This window comes from Narcine bancroftii, chromosome 3, assembly GCF_036971445.1.
Source record: "Narcine bancroftii isolate sNarBan1 chromosome 3, sNarBan1.hap1, whole genome shotgun sequence".
In the NCBI taxonomy this organism is placed as follows: Eukaryota; Metazoa; Chordata; class Chondrichthyes; order Torpediniformes; family Narcinidae; genus Narcine; species Narcine bancroftii.
In genome coordinates, this window is record NC_091471.1 from 105,944,834 (window position 1) to 105,963,713 (window position 18,880).

General features: G+C 39.5%; 1 long non-coding RNA gene across 3 annotated transcripts in view; it reads right to left on the reverse strand.

Annotated features, from left to right (window-relative positions):
* Positions 1 to 18,665, reverse strand: part of LOC138757452 (uncharacterized) — an 88,912-nt gene extending 70,247 nt beyond the window's left edge. Inside the window, exons 1-3 of one of the 3 annotated variants that reach the window (XR_011353606.1) lie at positions 15,597 to 18,381; positions 13,034 to 13,113; positions 8,695 to 10,365 (exon numbers count right to left, since the gene is read on the reverse strand). This is a non-coding gene — a long non-coding RNA (uncharacterized lncRNA). The other 2 variants (XR_011353607.1, XR_011353605.1) reach the window with 2 other exon arrangements.
* Between the last annotated feature and the right edge of the window lie 215 nt (positions 18,666 to 18,880).

Genomic DNA, 18,880 nt, shown 5'->3' on the forward strand with positions numbered 1-18,880 from the left:
TTGGGGAATTTGAAATCACCTGCAATAACACCTTGCGATTTCTACAGACATCAGAAATCTCTCTACATTATGTGATCCTCTAGCTCCCACTGACTGTTTAAAGGCTTATAGTATAGGTAACTATTCCATTTGGGTTCCTGATTTTGCCCCATACTGTTCCTCACAATAGTTCTCTGGCAACATCCTCTCTAAAGACTATTGTAATATCTCCTTTAACTAATATTGCAACCTCCCTGCCTCTCTTCCCACTCTTTCTATCACACCAGTAACTACTGTAACTGGAATATTGAGATGTCTGACCCGGTCCTCATTCAAACACGGCTTAATTATGGCTGCAAATTCTCATTGTTCCGCATATATCCACAATCTCAGCTTATCACTTTCTTTATCATGCTTATGTTAAAATAAACAGTTATGAAGTCCAGAGGACCCCAAAACCCAATAGCAATAGATATGCACCACAACACACAGGTGTATTTATACAAAAGTAGTTTTTAAATATATTTGAACAAGAAAACAGAATTAAACTTTAACTTATTACTATCAACTTACTTAACCTAATTAATCCCCTCTCTAATACTAAGCGCAGGTGTGTGTAATATAAGCTTAGAAAAGTTCTTTAAATCACAGTTGAATCTCACTGGTTGCAGGCAATTCTTGTACTGTGCACAGAAGTTAGCATTAATAAAGTTCACCAGGTGCTTAATAGGCAAATGGTTACCATTCAGGAGAGTTCTTGATGGTTTTCAGAAAGCAAGATTCCTTTTGTTAGGACAACCACACCTGATTCCTTTTTAATCAGTCTTGCTAACGAAACGTCCCCTTCGGAGTTCTCCAGATGATCCTCTTTCTTTCAAGTCACCTTTCAGACAGCTAGTCTTCTCCTTTGACCAGGCAGCCTTCCAAAGTTTGCCAACGTCCCTCTGGAACTGATTTTTTTGTCTCTCCTTCTCGCTCAGCTCCCTCCCTCTCTGAGAGCAAAGCTGGTCACCTCTGCCTGCAAAGATCACATGCTCCCCTATGCTGAATGTTGCTACTTTGTTGCTTTCTGCAAAATAGCACTCTGCAAAAGTCCTGCAAAAATTCTGTGTTTTAAAATGCTTATGTGCAACCTGCTCTAACAATTCCTCCCAAGCCATCTCTAAATACTCTGTCACAACACAACAAAGTTTACCTGTCTTACATCGACTCTTGCCCTCCATCATCCTGTTCTGCTTCAATGCACTTCCTTTACTTTCCTCACTTTTCTAACCATTTTAGTCCCTCTCTCTCCATCTTGGATCCAATCCCTTACCAGACTAGTTTAACATAAATGTAGCAAATTTTCCTGCCAGAATATTGGTCCCTTTTCTGTTCAGGAGTAGCCTATCTCTCTTGTGCAGGTCATCTCTGATGCAGAGGAGCTGTGTTGTGAGCAGCAGATACAGTACATCAAATTAAAAGAAGTCTATGTAAATCCTTGTTGCTCTTGGAAGCAGATTTGGAGACTCTTGAAAATAGAAAAGGAGAAAATTTAAAGGGAAGCTGTTGCATCTTCTGTAATTTCACTACAACGTGCATTGAGAAAGGACTCTGAGAAATAGATACTGCTGTAAGTGGAGGGGAGATGAGGATCATTTGTTTAATGGCAGTGCCATACACATTGCTGGAAAATGTGGAAGACATTCTATTGCAGATGGAAGTTTGCATGTAAGGGGCATGGTGACTCCTGGTTCTGAACAACAAATGGAATTGAAACAGTTGTCGACCTTGTAAAGTTCAGTTGAGGAAATGGAGCACAGAAAAGATTTATTATGATAGCCTTAGCTGTAGCAAAAAAATGTATTATGTCAACCTGGAAGTTAGAAGATAGCCTGAGAATACAGCAATGGTACATAGAAATGAATAAATGTATTCCACTGGAAAAAATAACATATAATTTAAGAAATAACATCACAGTATTCAAACAAATTTGGGAACTGTACATGGAACAGAACAGAGAAGTCCTACTGCGGACCTCCACCACCTAAAATGACAGAAGGAGAAGAAGACGAAATGAACTGACCCAGTATGTAAAAGTAGAAGACACAAATTTCTTGTGATGACATTGTTTAATGGGTTTGATGTATTGTATATGTTGAACATTGAGTGAGTGGGGAGGAGGAGTGAAGGGGGGAGGAAAGGGAGGGGGGTAAAAGGGGAGAAAATGACACTGTGTATATTCAAGAGGGAAATGTTTGTGTGTATTTTGGTTAGTATAGTTCATAGTGTGAAAAATAAAAATTAAAAAAAAATTAAGGAAGAAGGAAGATATTCTCTTGCTTGAACCAAAAAGAACTTAACTTTCAGAAGTTGGGTGATCAAATTCATAATTTGTTTAACTTGGGGTGAGCTGCTAGAATGAATGGCCCACTAAAAATCTACTTTCTTATTGAACTCAATAAATCAGGAATTTTGTGAACACTTGAAATTCTGTGTAAGCTATTGGTTTCTCACCATTATCATTCAGAAAAATGGATTTGTTAATTGTGATTCCAATTCCACAATGCCTTCCAACTCATAATGCCTTCTGAAATGATCCAGGATGCCTTGTAAGATTGCTTGTATTCCAAAAAGAAAATCATAAAAGATTTTGGGGAGATCTCATAACACACACATCACAAAATAACCATGTAACCATATAACCATTTACGGAGCGGAAACAGGTTGATAAGGAGCGAGAAAAAAACAAGGCAGAAATGCATGGACATGCCAACAGTCAGAGATAGAACCTTGGCAATAGAGCACAGAGTATCATCGTCCATCCTCAAACCTAACGTCGAAGTACTCGAGATGGCAGAGGTTGACAGCATCAAGTCCACGCTGCTGAAGATCCAGCTGCGCTGGGTGGGTCACGTCTCCAGAATGGAGGACCATCGCCTTCCCAAGATCATGTTATATGGCGAGCTCTCCACTGGCCACCGTGACAGAGGTGCACCAAAGAAAAGGTACAAGGACTGTCTAAAGAAATCTCTTGGTGCCTGCCACATTGACCACCGCCAATGGGCTGATCTCGCCTCAAACCGTGCATCTTGGCACCTCACAGTTCGGCGGGCAGCAACCTTCTTTGAAGAAGACCGCAGAGCCCACCTCACTGACAAAAGGCAAAGGAGGAAAAACCCAACACCCAACCCCAACCCACCAATTTTCCCCTGCAACCGCTGCAACCGTGTCTGCCTGTCCCGCATCGGACTTGTCAGCCACAAACGTGCCTGCAGCTGACGTGGACATTTACCCCCTCCATAAATCTTCGTCCGCGAAGCCAAGCCAAAGAAAGAAGAAAGATCATCATCTGATAGCAGCTCCAGAGAGAAAAAAAGTCTGACACTGAGTCATAAATAAAGGAGAAAGGCTCTCCAATCACAGAAAATGACCTGTTCTCCACGTACATTATCAGTCAGAGTTTCTCTTGTATTCCATTCACTTGCTGAATAAGTACCAGTTTAAAATGAAAATACTGAACCCTGTGTGGAAGTCTTAATGCAGAGTCATTCCAAATAATGTTGAAGAGAAAACACCAGGTCTAATTTTACTCTGCAGGCACAATGGTAGTGTGGAGACACACTTCTCAGGGTACACTTGTCAGAATCTCATCAAGCCCTACTAAAATAAAAGGAGCAAAGAACTGAAAATAAATAGAACTCTCTTGGTTTTGTTATTTCAATCCATTCCTGCTGAGTGAGATGCTAAATTAAACTAGGATAAATTATTTACCTAGTCCCATAATTTTTGGGGGGCATTTTGCTCCTGGATGCATTTGGAGTAAAATGCCCTTTTCTTAAGACATTACTAAGAGATAATTAACAGTGCTTGACCACAACATTTTGTTATCCTAAATGATACCCTCCTATGTTAACAACATAAAATACAATAATTGAATGATACAACCTTTCCCTTTGATGGTACCATCTCTATTGTGTTTGCTTGCTACATGACTACAAATTGTTGGAATGTATAATGTTGATCTTCATCATGTGTGTGTGTGTGTGTGTGTGTGTGTGTGTGTGTGTGTGTGTGTGTGTGTGTGTGTGTGTGTGTGTGTGTGTGTGTGTGTGTGTGTGTGTGTGTGTGTGTGTGTGTGTGTGTGTGTACACACAATATCATATATAAAATACCCTGCATTTTATATATATATAAAGCGTCCTTTGAAGACAGACCTAGCCACTCGAGGGTTTCTTGTTAGCTAGACAAAAACTTGTAACATTGGTGATATAATCATATGGCTAGAGTCCAAAGTGAATCTTATATTTGTATAAACCAGCATTTTATCATTTTATTTCCAACTTTCAGCCTGTTTGATGGGCTCAGTGCTGACACTGAGTCAGAATCAACAGGGCAGTGCAATATCAGGCAGTTTTCTGGGCATAATTTGGTTTCCCCATGAGTAGCGGTCAGCACAATGGTGTTACAGCACCATGCGCATGAGTTTTAATCCAGTTCTGTCTATAAAGAATTTGTACATTCTCCTCGTGATATGCATTAGTTTCCTCTCACCCTCTAAATATGTATGCGGTTGGTCAATTAATTGGGTGTAATTAAACAAAAGGGATTTCAATGGCCAGAATTGGCTTCCACTATCAGGAAGGATCCCAACCTTAGCATCCATCTGAGGTAAAATAGACATAAAGCTTTCTGACAGATAAATGTCATGTCATTTACATTTCTGTACTTTGTCAACCAGAACCTACATTGCACCAGTAATGCCATTGAGGATGATCAGTGCTAATGAAGAGAGCAAATAAAACCCCCAATGGTCTGTATTACAGAAAATTTGGGTGTTATTATGAGCAACAGAGTAGTCAATTATTTTTACTGGCTTTTCTATGACAGAAAATAATTATTCTAATTAGTGAAAAACAAAAATAAAACTGGAAATTTGAAATAAAATACACAATGCTGGAATAACTCAGCAGGTCAGGTAGCACTTGTTTCTTTTAGTCTAATTTGGATGAGTTATTAACCTTAGTGTTTTATTTTGTGAAGGTCAAACACTAGCACTGATTCATTAGATTAGTTTGAATCACATTGTATTTTCTTTGTAACTGTTACAGGTTATGTTATATTTTATATTATATATAAACATGTCTTTAGAAAAGATAGATTGTGGGCGGTTTAGTGTAGGTCACTTCACAAACAGACATTAACATTTCCCAAAAGATATCTCATTTGAAATGCAAGAGCTATTCAGAAGCAGAGACTTTATGTCCACAGTGACTTTACAGAAACTTTGAAGAATATCTATGGAGACTTCACAATTAGGTGTTAATTGACTGATGCAGTGGAATCAATGGTCTATTGTCTTTAATCAACAGATGTCCAGGCTCAGAAACTAATTCCAGTGCCAGAAATCTGCAGAAACTAATTCCAGTGCCAGAAATCTGTCTGATTTACTTTTCTAAGAGGGGACATGTTGTTTTGCAAACAGAGAGAGAGAAAAATACAAATGTGTGCATGTGTGTGTGAGAGAGAGAGAGAGAGAGAGAGAGAGAGAGAGAGAGAGAGAGAGAGAGAAACCAGTTCTGCAGTAGGAGACTGCAACATGGCAAGCTGGCAGGCTTGTTGAAAACCCCACTTTGAAGATGGGTTGTGAGTTCTGAATTCAGCCTGTTGAAAACCCTTGTAGTCCTTGCAAGAGGAGATGGTGGGTAGAGTGTTTCTCCTGAAATAAGGGAAACAAGAGGAACTCTGTGGTGACTGGAAGAAGAGTTTATCATTTGGAAAAACTATGATGGGGCAAGTTTCTTGGCAGGACAATGAAGTGGCTAATTAGAGGAAATCAGTTTGTGTGTGTCCAACAAGCAACAAATATCTTTCTGAAACCAACAAGAACTTTCCTGAGCAGTAATCATTTAACTTTAAGCACCAGAGCCTGGTGAAAATTCATAAATGTTAAATTCTGTGTACAGGATAAGAATTGTCTGATACCAATGAACTTGGAGGAGTGAGAAGTGAGATTGGACTGTGAATCAATGAACTTTCCTGAACATATACACATTACATACACGTGCGTTTAGTATTAGAAAGTTTGATCTTGTTTTTATGTTTAAAGAAAATTATAATAAACTTTTGTTTAAGTAACCATTTGTCTTGGTGAATTTCTATTGCTGCTAGGTTTTCGAGTCCTCTGGGCTCATAACAGTAACACACTACCTGATAAAATGTTAGGGGAAACAGAAAGAAAATCATATATTTTCTTGGGAGAAATATTAACATTTTTTATAGTGCACCTGGTACATATATTGAAAGCTTCTATTGTATGCACATGCACATACCCAGGTGACCAAACTATGTAGAAACACAGAGGTAACATCAGTTATAAAGCAACACATAATTGAACCCTGTCACATAAAGATAGCTCACATGCTTGCAACTAACACACAATGTGAGCCATCAATAGTAAACCAGGGATGAGGAAGGAAGAAACCCACTGTTTAAAGAGATGGTCAATTGATGGCATGGTTATTGGAAAATGAGATGGAAGAGACTTTATTGTTTATGTAGTGATCATAGGTTTTTCAGTATTGTTCTTCATTGAGACAAGTAAAAATATTAATGCTTCTGCATTATTATGCATTTATTAAAGGTGAAAAACCCTCAATTAACAACAATGGCTGATACACAAAATTCACCAGTACCTTTATGACAGAAGAGTTTTCCAGGAGAAATTAATAGAGCAAGAAAGAGTTCAGAAGTGATGATATTCTGAGGCAAAGATGACAGAATGATGATTTCTTAGTTTTGGACATTTCCAGGAACCATCAGCTGCATTCTGTCCTCCCTTGCAGTTTGTACCACACCACTATATTTGCAGACAGAGGTTTTCCACTCTAAAGAGGAACTTGTATTTCTTGAATAGATGGCACAAGGCAGCATACACATTTTTATTTACTGGACAACAGATATCTGAGAATGATAAATTACATTCTTAAGGTACCATTTGTTAACCTGGAATTCATTATCTATAGAAAAGAATATCAATATTTGCACATGTAAATATGAAAAAAAAACCCATCCTTCTGGCCAACATTGTAGCCCTGGGATAATTGCATGTATTTCCCTTATTGTCTACTATGCCTGCAAGAATTCATGGCTTATTGGGAAAAATGGAGATCAGTTCTACTTTCTCAAACTAGAGAATGCCTTGGAAAGTATTGGAGGATAGCTGCACTAACCCTAAAATTACCAATGTTCTTATCAGCTGTGGTTAAAAACCTGTGAATCCATCACCTGCTAAGTATATACATTCATTCATAAGATGTGAAAATGCCATTTGGACAAATTGACATAGGTCCCTCTGATCACCAATACAATGAAAAACATTGCTGTATATGCAATCCAGTGAAGTCAACCTCTAGTCAAGACAAGAACAAAAACATAATCTTAAAACAAAATAAAAGCATGGAGTATAGTGTTATAGAGAAAGGTGTCAAATTATATTAATGGAGCTCGATCCAAGAATCTGATAACATTAGGAAAGAAACTGTCCTTGAATCTGGAAGTGCATGTTTTCAAATTCATATCTTCTATTTAAAGGGAAGAGGGAGAAGAGAGTGTGACCAGGGTGAGAAGTGTCCTCTAATATATTGGCAGATTTCTTGAGACAGGAGGAGGCATGGACAGAGCCAGTGGAGGGGAGTTTTGCCTTGCAGAATGGCCTGTAATGCATTCACTACTCTCTGCTGTTTCTTGGCCAAAACAGTTCTCACACCAAAATGTGATATAAGGCACGAAGTAAAAGTTATTAAGGTACAATGGAGACATCTCAAATTTCCCCAGGCTTCTTTCTTCTTGGCAATAATGTCAATGTGGTTTGACCAGCATGGGTTGTTGGTGATATTTACTCTGGAAAAACTTTTAGTTCTCCACCATTACCACATTAGGACTGATGTAGACTAGGATATGTTCTTCATCCATCTTCCTGAAGCATTTTCATACGATTGAATTTCTATCCTATTGTTTGCAATTCAATGGTAGACTAAAAATTCCCTTTCTATATCACTAATTACCCACTTAAATATAATTACAATAGTTGTGTTGAGAGATCCAAATCGTAAAATAGTCCAGTGTTTTAATTAAATGTAGTAGAAAATATTACAGGAACATAAGTAGAAGTGACTCACCAGCTGCCAAAAAAAGGAGGAAATCATTTATTATGTACGCAATTTATCCTCTTCTATTTACAAGTAATTTAATTATTTTCATATTCCCCATATATTTTCATAATCCCCAGATATATAATCCCTAAAGAGAGTTAGCGTGCTGCTTCAATGGCCATTGTCCAGTAGCACTAACTTCTCCTGTGATTAACTGCTTTGAGATGCTGATCATGCTAGAATTAACACGTACCTAAGCAAAGATCTGGACCCACTGCAATTCGCCTATCGTCACAATCGCTCCACAGCAGATGCAATATCGCTGGCTCCCCACTCAGCTCTGGATCACATGGAAAACAGCAATTCTTACATATGGCTGTTCTTTATTGACTACAGCTTGGCCTTCAATACCATTATTCCCTCAGTGTTGGTCAATAAGCTACAAATCCTAGCCCTTGGTATCCCACTCAGAATCTAGATCCTTGACCTTTTCTTTTTTTTTTGAAAGTTTTATTTATTAATCATGATAAATCATACAGTGAAAATACAAACAAATAAAACATAATACATACATGATATTTTTACCCCTTACAGCCTTCCACCCCTCCCAATCCCCCCTAAACTACCCCAAAAGGAAAGGAAGAAAAGAGAAAGAGGAAAGAAAGAAGACATCAAATAACATAACACTCTTCAATTAGTTGCCATGGTTCGGAGCAACATCATCAATATGTGGGAAAACGATTAATAATTCCACCCTACTTATTCCAGATACAGGCTCCAGGTAACAAGAAATTAATAATTATTACGTAAACGAAATGTTATCTTTTCCAATGGAATACAAAATATCATTTCAAAAATGCCATCTCTAAATACTCAAATTAGTCTCATTTTTACAAGTAATTGCCTAACATTTTCTAGCCACAACAAGAGCCAATCTCAAAAAAGCAATCTGAAATGTATTTAATTTTAACTTACTATAATTTCTTACTATAACCCAATAAAAATACCAAAGGGTCAAGTGAAATTTTCAATTTAAAAATAGCTTCTAAAAGTTCCTTAAAACTACCCCAAAAAAGGTTTCACTGTCTTACATAACCAAGTAGAATGTAAAAAAGGACCAACTTCCTTATGACCTCTGAAATATAAATCAGATGAAATAAACTTATTATTTCCTTAATTTCTCTGGAGTTAAGTATAACTGATGGAGAAAGTTATAATGAACCAATCTATACCCTATATTTACAATTTTAGTCATACTATCCTCACATAAGGTCATCCAATCATCCTGAGAAATAGATACAGACAAATCTTCCAGTTTTAACTTAGATTTCTAAACATTGAGCTTAAGCATTTTATTCTGCAATAAAGCATACATCTCAGAATTGAATCCTTTCTTACCACCATCAGTTAGTAAAATTTCAAATTTAGACTGCCTAGGTAGCCCTAACGAACACCCAAAATTATCCATTAATAATGCTTTAATTTGATAGTAAGAAAAAAGAGTATTTGGAGATATTAAAAATTTTTCTTTCATTCTTTTAAACAAAATAAAATATCCTGGTTCATAACAATCTCCTACCAGTTTAATTCCTTTCTGTTCCCACAACTTCAAAAGTTGATTATTAAGTGTAAAAGGAAAAAAAAAGCTTATTTTGAAACAAAGGAGTTTTAGCAAAATTTTACGTGATTATCTGATAGGGCTGTGGGGAGAGAGCGGGGCAGCGGGATCAGTGTGGGACTTTCCATGTGGGACCTCCCCATGCTGACAGCCTGTGCCGGCTGCCCCTGCCCTGACATCTTGCACAGGGAGCAGGGGCAGCTGGGAGGGGGGCTGTCAGGTGCTCACCAGCTGATTGTCACTCCCTTAGCAGCTGCTTTCAGGTGGCGGCATTCATGTGCTGGGAGGGGACCTCAGGGCTCTAGTGATGATCCTTCCCGGAAGAGGGTTACAAAGTTCGCCTCGCATGCACCTCCTGTGCTTTCAAGTGGCCTCCCGACAGCCATGTATGAGCATAATATGTGGCTTTACATTGGGGGATTCAATATTAGCCCATATCAAAGGTTTATCCACTTCAAATATCCTGTTAATAAATCTCAACTGTGCTGATTCATAATAATTCTGAAAATTAGGAAGTTGCAAATCTCCTAATGCATACTTTCAAGTTAATTTCTGTAATTTCACTCTTACCATTTTACCTTTCCACAGAAACCCCCTCACCTAAGCATCCAGATCTTTAAAATCTTTTTGAGGAATCTTGCAAGGAATAGATTGAAAAAGATATTGAATTTGAGGAAAGATATTCATGTTAATACAATTAACACATCCTATTAATGTTATAGGTAAATCCTTCCACCTATATAAATCATATTTAATTTTAGACAATACAGATAGTTAATTCAATTCATATAAATGATTATAATTACTATCTATCGAAATACCTAAATACTTAATCCGATCTGACCACTTAATTTTAACAATATGCCTACAAAGCATATAATCCATGTCAGCTAAAGGCATAATTTAACTTTTTTCCCAGTTAATTTTATATCCCGATACTTCACCGTTCTGCTCCAATCTATCATGCAGACTCCCCAAAGATTTCAAAGGTTGTGTTAAATATATCAAAACATCATCTGCAAGCAAATTTATTTTATATTCATCAGCTTTCACCTTAATACCTTTAATATTACTACCTTGTCTAATCATCTGAGCCAAATAACAAATGCAAATAGAATTGGTGACTAAGGACAGCCTTGCCTAGTCAATCTAGATAACATAAAAGGTGAAGATACCTCTCCATTCATCACAACTCTAGCAGTAGGAATTTTAAATAAAGCCTTAATCCAACAAATAAAAAAGTCCCAAAATTAAATATCTCCTAAACTTTAAACAAAAAAGTCTATTCCACTCTATCAAAGGCCTTCTCTGCATAAAGAGAAATTACCATTGGTTGGTCAGATTGACCCCGAGAAATATTAACTAAAGAAATCAACTTTACAATAATATCTGCTGAATATCGATTTTTAATAAAACCTGCCTGATCTACATGAATTAAATCTGGTAAATATTTAATCTATTAGCCAGAAGCTTGGCAACAATTTTATAATCTACATTCAATAAAGAAATAGATCTATAAGGTATTGCTTTGAATGGCTCCCTATCCTCCTTAAGAATAAGATCCTTGACTTTCTCATTGGAAGACCACAGTCAGTACAAATTGGGAACAACATCTTCTCCTGACTGACTATAAACACAAGTATACTCCAAGGATGCGTGTTTAGCGCACTACTCTACTCATTATACACCCATGAATGTGTGGCCAGGCACAATTCCAATGCTATCATCCAAGTTTGCCAAGGATACCACAATTGTCGACAGAACCACAAACCACAATGAGAAAGCATACAGGAGGTTGATGGATTAGCTCATTGAATGGTGTATCAACAGCAATGTTGCGTTCAATGCGAGCAAAACCAAGGAGATGATTGTGGACTTCAGAAGGAAGTCAAGGGAACATGACCCAGTCCTCAATGAGGGCTCAGTAATGGAGAGGGTCAAGAACTTCAAATTCCTGGATGTCAACATCTTCAAGGAACTGTCCTGCAGCCTCCACGTAATGCAATCAAAAAGAAGGCTCGCCAGCGGTTAAACTTTGTGAGGTGTCAGGAGATTCAGTATGTCACCGAAAAGTCTTGAAAATTTCTACAGGTGTACTGTAGAGAGGATTCTGGCTGGTTGAATCTCTGCCTGGTATGGAGGCACCAACTGTTAGGACAAGAATAAACTGCAGAGAGTTATTAACTCAGTCTGTGACATCACAGACACTGGGTTTCACTCCATTGAGGATATTTACATGAGGCAGCACTTTAAAAAAGCAGCCTCTATCCTCAAATACCCCACTACCCAGGCCATACCCTCTACCCTCTTTATAAAATATTTTATTTATTAGAAAACCAAGTAATAACCACAATTAAATTTTTGAAATATTAACAAATTATCATAAATCTTCGTGGTTACATAGAAAAAAACTACAGGAAATTCTAAAGAAAACCCTTAATTACCCCACCCCCCCAAACCTTAGCCCTCCCTTTAACCAACTTCTAACCCACCTACTCCCCTGAATAGCAAAAGAGACTAAGAAAGAAAGAGATAAGGCGAATAAATCAAATCCAGCAGCATTCGTGACCAGCCTCAAATTTTCAGATTGAAATAATTCAAATATGGGCTCCAAATCTTTTTAAATACATAATATTTATCCTATAAATTATAAGTTATCTTCTCCATTGGTATAAAGGACTTTATTTCTGAATGGCTTCTTTATAAATTAAGCTCCATTTGATCTGTCCATGAAACAACTATACATTTCCTTGCTATTGGTGAAGCCAATTGCAAGAACACCATTTGAAATGTATCTAATTTATTAATCAAAGCCATTTCACTAATTTACCCAATTAAAACCAAACTGAATCTAAAAATGCACCTTTTTTGCTTATTGCATCGAAAACACACCAGATGCACTCAGTTTATATCTTTTCAGATGCTCTGGAGTTAAATAGAGTTGGTGTATAAAATTATAAGTCACCAATCTATACCTAACATTAACTAACTTTGTCATAGCATCTCTATTAATCTTCCTCCAACAATCCATTTCAAATTGAATCCTTCTCCGATTTAAATCTTGATTTGTGCAATTCAATCTTTGGCATTTTTTGTTGCAACAATTTATACATTTCCGAAATAAACCCTTTATTTCCTCCATCTCAGATCAATACTTCAAATGTCAATTCTTTAGATAAATCCAAATATCTCCCTAGATGATCAGGCAATATTGATTTAAGTTGATAATAACAATAAAATACTATTATTAGGGACCTGATATTTTTCTTTCATCCTGTCAAATGTAAAAAAAAACATGACTCACCTCAAAATAGTTATTTATCGTTGTAATTTCTTTCTGGTTCCAAATTTTAAGGAGGTTATTGTCGCTCTTCAATTGTCATTCTGAAACAAAGGAGTATGGCTCAACAATCCACCTGAAAATCCAATAATTTTACTTACCTCCTCCAACATACTTATCAAATGAAATAAAACTGGATATTTATGATTACTAATAGTTTTACTATTCCATTTATAAATAAAATGATCACTTCTATTCTCTCCAATTCTCTTCAATTCAACATCTAACCAAGTTACAGAACTATCTGTCAAATATTCTATTAATAATTTTCAATTGGGCTGCATTATAATAATTTACAAAATTTGGAAGTTGCATACCACCTAATTCATATTTCCAAGCTAATTTATGCATAGAAACCTACACCAACTTCCCCTTCCACAAAAATTTCCTCACCAACACATTTAAATCCTTAAAAAATCCCTTTGGTACCTTAAAATGTATATTCTGAAAAAAATATTGGAGTCTAGGAAATATATTCATTTTTATACATTCACTCTTCCTACCAATGTTAACAGCAAATCCTTCCATTTATTCAAATCCTCTTTTATTATGGACAATAATGGTAAATAATTCAAATCCACTAATTGATTTATATTTTTATTCACTTTAATACATAAATATTTAATACAATTTGAGCACTTAAATTCTTCTTTGACTTTACATTCAGAAAAATCTGTTCACTCTTATTCCAATTCACTTTGTAACCAGATAACTCCCCATACTGTAACAATCTTTCCTCTAATATCTTCAAGGATACTTTGGGTCAGACAAATATACCAATACATCATCTGGAAGTAAACAAATCTTATACTCCATTAAACCTGATGTGTTCTCCTTTATTTTATCTTCCTCTCTAATTAATTGTGCTAAAGGTTCAATCACCAATGCAAACAAGGCTTGTGATAGAGGACACCCTTGTCTAGTAGATCACTCTAAATTGAAGGAATCCAATATAACTCCATTAGTCACCATTCTTATATATTGCCTTAATCCAACTAATAAACGTTGTTCCAAACCAAAATTTTTCCACTACTTTACCCTATCAAAAGCTTTTTCAGCATCCAACGATAAGACCAAAGGTAAGTGGGATTCTTCCCTAGAAACATTTATCAAACTAATCAATTTAACCACATTATCCACTTTAATAAAACCAGTTTGATTGATATGAATCAAATTTGGTAAATACTGCGCTAATCCGTTTGCCAAGACCTTAGTCAAAATCTTATAATCAACATTCAATAATGAAATTGGCCTAAAAGAGCCCGGCATCAACAGATCTTTATCTCTTTTAAGAATCATCGTAATAATTGCTTGAGAGAATGCTTCCAGAACTGATTGTGTATCTGATACCTGTTGAAGAACTTCCTCAAATACTGGAAAAACTAAACTTTGAAACTTTTTGTAAAATTGGACTGTATATCCTCCCCTGGAGATTTAACATTTGGCATAGAATTCAAAGCAGATCTAATTTCTTCCAAACCACTTGGTCTCTCCAACTGATCCCTAGTCCAGTCATTTAACTTTGGCAACTGCAGACCTCTTAAGAGCTCCTCTATGTTGATCTCACCTTGTCTTATTTCAGAGGTATACAGTTTCCTGTAAAATTCCTTGAACTGGTCATTGATATCTTGTGAGCTATAAGATGTCCCTAAATTCTTCCTCACTGCTTTTTATCCTTCTTGACATTTGTTCAGATTTCAACTACCATACCAATACCATATGTGTTTTATCTTCTAACTCATATCTCTGATTAAATGATTTTAATAACCTTCAACCCTGTAAATTTGTAACGTTCCAATTTCAAAGCATCCAATTTACATCTATTCTCCCTATTATTTTTCTCCGTTTGTAACTCATTTTCTAAAACTCCAATTTCCTGTTCCAACCTTTCTGATTCAGCTCAGGTTTGGTTTTTTTTTTTCAAATCTAACTGTATAACTAATAATCTGTCCTCTCAAAAACACTTTAAATGCATCCCACAATATAAACTTACTAATCACCGAATCTCTATTTATATACAAAAACTGTTGAATTTGTTCTATTATGAACATTCAAAATACCTAATCTTTTAACAATGATAGATTAAATCTCCAACAATAAGAGGGTTGCACCACTTCAGTCCCAACATACGTCAACAACACTAATGAATGGTCAGATAAAAGCTTAGCTTTGTATTCAGTCTCCACTACATTGTAATAACTGAGTCAACGTTAAAAAAGTCAATTCGAGAATAAATATCGTATTGTGCTGAATAATTTGAATAGTCTTACTCTTTTACATTCAACTTCCTCCACACATCAAGTAAATTCAATTCCTTCATCAAAAACAGTAACTTCTTAGCCATTTTTTTCTTATGTACAGCTTTACCTGACTTATCCATCTCTGGATCCAAACATTTAAAATCACCCTCTATTATCATTTGATCTTTAGACTCTGACATATTAAACAAAACATCCTGAAAAAATTTCAGCATCGACATTCAGTGCATAAATATTCACCAAAGTCCAAGATTCTGAAGAAATCTTACAATTAACTATCAAAAGTCCGTCGCTGCTGATGGACGAAATGCTGGCCCTGGCGGAAGACCACAAGCCTTGTTTTCTCTTCCACCAGAGATTCCTGGAACAGATGCCGGAGGACATCAGCTGTTCCTCACAGTTGAAGACTTCTTGAACCTGAGGAGAGCAGCAGCCCGTGTGGATGCCCTCTGGTGCACTAAGAGGGAGAACAGGGCAGCCCTCAACCAGGTGGCATGACCAGGAGCCAGCCGACCGCAAGCTGCTCTCAAGACCAAGTCAGAGGAGGGCCAGTTGACCTGGTGTTTCTACCACCAGCACTGGGGAATGCAAGCCCGTAAGTGCCGCCAGCCCTGCAGGTTTCAGGAAATGACCAGGCTAGCCACCGTTGATGGCTGCGATGGCTGGCCAAACAAATAGCCTCCTTCATGTGACGGACAGATCCACCGGCCGCCGATTCCTGGTGGACATGGGCTGAGCTCAGTGTCCTTCCCCCCACAGCATTAGAGACTCGCTCCCGATCTCGAAGTCCAACCTTGTGGGCAGCAACCATCAGGACCTACGGCACCCGCAGGGCACAGATCTAGATTGGGAAGGAGAAGTTCCACTGGAAGTTTGTCCTAGCCTCCGTGGGCACCGCGCTGTTAGGGGCTAACTACCACAGAGCTCATGGCCTACTGGTCGACATGAAGGGCAAAAGACTGGTCAATGCCTGACCATTCCTCTCCACCCAATTGGACTCAGTAGAAGCCTGCAGGCCCGAAATCACCACCAGAGCTGCCACCAAGGATGAGTTCGACTAGATCCTCCATGAATTCCCCACCATCTTATAGCCAAGTTCAACGCCTCCCTGCCCCAGCATGGGGTCTTCCACCACATCGACACACAGGGCCCCCCACGGCACACTAGACTCAGACGCCTGCCACTCAAGGAGCTCCAGCAGGCAAAGGAAGAGTTCTCCATGCTCCAGGAACTGGGAATTGTCCGGCGCTCGGACAGCGCCTGGGCATCACTGCTCCATATGGTGCTGAAATTGTCCAGGGGCTGGAGACTGTGCAGGGACTACCATCAGTTGAATGGTGCAACCACCCCCGACTGGTACCCGGTGCCCCACATACAGGACTTCTCCACCAACCTCCACGGCACTCGGGTCTTCTCCAAAGTGGACCTCATATGGGGATACCATCAGATCCCAGTGCTTCCAGACGATGTGGGTAAGATGGCCATTATCACCCCTTTTGGCCTCTTCAAGTTCCTGCGTATGCCATTCGGTCTAAAGAACAAGGCCCAAATGTTCCAGTGCCTCATGGACACAGTTGGAAAAGACCTGGACTTTGTTTTCATTTACCTGGATGATATTCTCATTGCCAGTCGCAACCATGATGAACGCAAAGCTCACCTCCGCACATTCTTTGCCCGGCTGGCAGACTTCGGCCTCACGGTCAACGCGGCCAAATGCCAATTTGGCAAGGAGTCCCTACAGTTCCTGGTGCACACCATTTCGGTTGCTGGTGCCACGCTGATGCCAGAGAAGGTAGTGGCTGTTCAACGATTCCCCAAACCTTCCACCCTGAAAGGTCTCTAAGAGTTCGTGGGAATGGTGAATTTTTACCATCGTTTCATCCCCGGAGCCGTGCGCACCATGAGCCCATTGTTCATGCCCATGGACACAAAAAAAAAAGACTTTATCGTGGTCAGAGGAGGTAGACAAGGTTTTCAACACAACAAAGGAAGCTCTAGCCAGCACCATGCTGTTGGTGCACTCATGGCCGGAGGCACACACGGTGCTCTCCGTGGATGCCTCAGCTACGGCAGTGGGGGGGGTGGGGTTCTTGAACAGTACTACGATGGACAATGGCGCCCACTGGCCTTTTTCAGCAAGCAGCTGCACCTGCCAGAGCTCAAATACAGCGCCTTCAACAGGCGCTGTATTTAGCCATCCGCCATTTCTGCTACTTCCTCGAGGACAAGAGCCTCACTCAAGCACTGACGATGGCCAAGGATCCGTGGTCCACCAGACAGTAGCACCACCTCTCATACATGTCTGAGTTTATGAACGACATCCAACACAGGGCCGGAAAGGACAATGAAGTGGCGGATGCGCTCTCCTGTCCATCTGGAAATTCGACCCGGTGATTCACAGATTCCAACACATCCATGTTGTTGTCGTCGGGCCCCTGCCGGTGTCCAAGGAGGCTCATTACCTCCTCACAGTGGTGGATCAGGCCATAAGGTGGCCGGACTCTGTCCCGAATAAGGAGGCCTCTTCGGAGACGTGCACCAGGACTCTGGTCAGCCAATGGATCACCCATTTCGGAGTCCCGACACACATCACTAGTGACAGAGGGGTGCAGTTTACGTTTACATTTGCCCTGTGGACTAAGATGGCGAAGCTCCTGGGGGTCAAGCTCCACCACATCACAGCATACTACCCGTAGTCCAACAGTTTGGTGGAGAGGTTCCACAGGTATCTGAAGGCATCACGTGGCCAGGCCCTCTGGACCAGATTACTCTGGGTCTTCCTCAGGATTAGGACAGCACCCAAGGAAGACCTGCAGGCTTCAACAGCGGAAATGGACTATAGCGTACCACTTTCCCTGCTGGGTGAGTTTTTTGGCCCAGACCCTGACACCATGCCACCGACAAAAACCTGCTGGCAGAACTACACAGGCAACTGGCCTCCCTAGCTCCCCCACCACCAGCACACCATGGAACCCGGCCATTTAATCTCCCCAAAGAGCTCATCTAAGCCTAGTTCATTTTTGTCAGGAGGGGACCACAATGTGCACCGCTACAGTGAACGTACGAGGGGCCATACAAAGTCTTGCACCGATCCAGTGGAACCTTCACCCTGGACGTTGGGGGGGGGGCAGAGATGAACTTTTTACGGTGGACCACCTGAAGGTGGCCCATCTGGACATCACAGATGGTGCAGACAGCTGGGCCCAAGTGCAGGGCTGGCCACCAAAGTAACAGGACGCGTAGCCGGTTCTGAAGGAGGGGGTTGTATGGCAGCGCACATCCTCGTGAATTGGCACCGCTTGTGTTGACACATGGTGGGGCAACCATGGGTAAATGGCATCCTCAGAGTTTTCTCTCTGACTCCAGCATCCCTTCCAGTGCCCACCCTGGGCAATGATTATGATGTCACAATGCACCAGGTGACTGAGCTCATGCTGCCCTTATAGGGGCGGGCTGAATTGGAATAAAAACAGTCGTTAATGACCCTCAATGTGGTGGCTGTGATTCTTCCACTGCTCACACCACCACATCAGCGCCCAACACTTCTGGTATC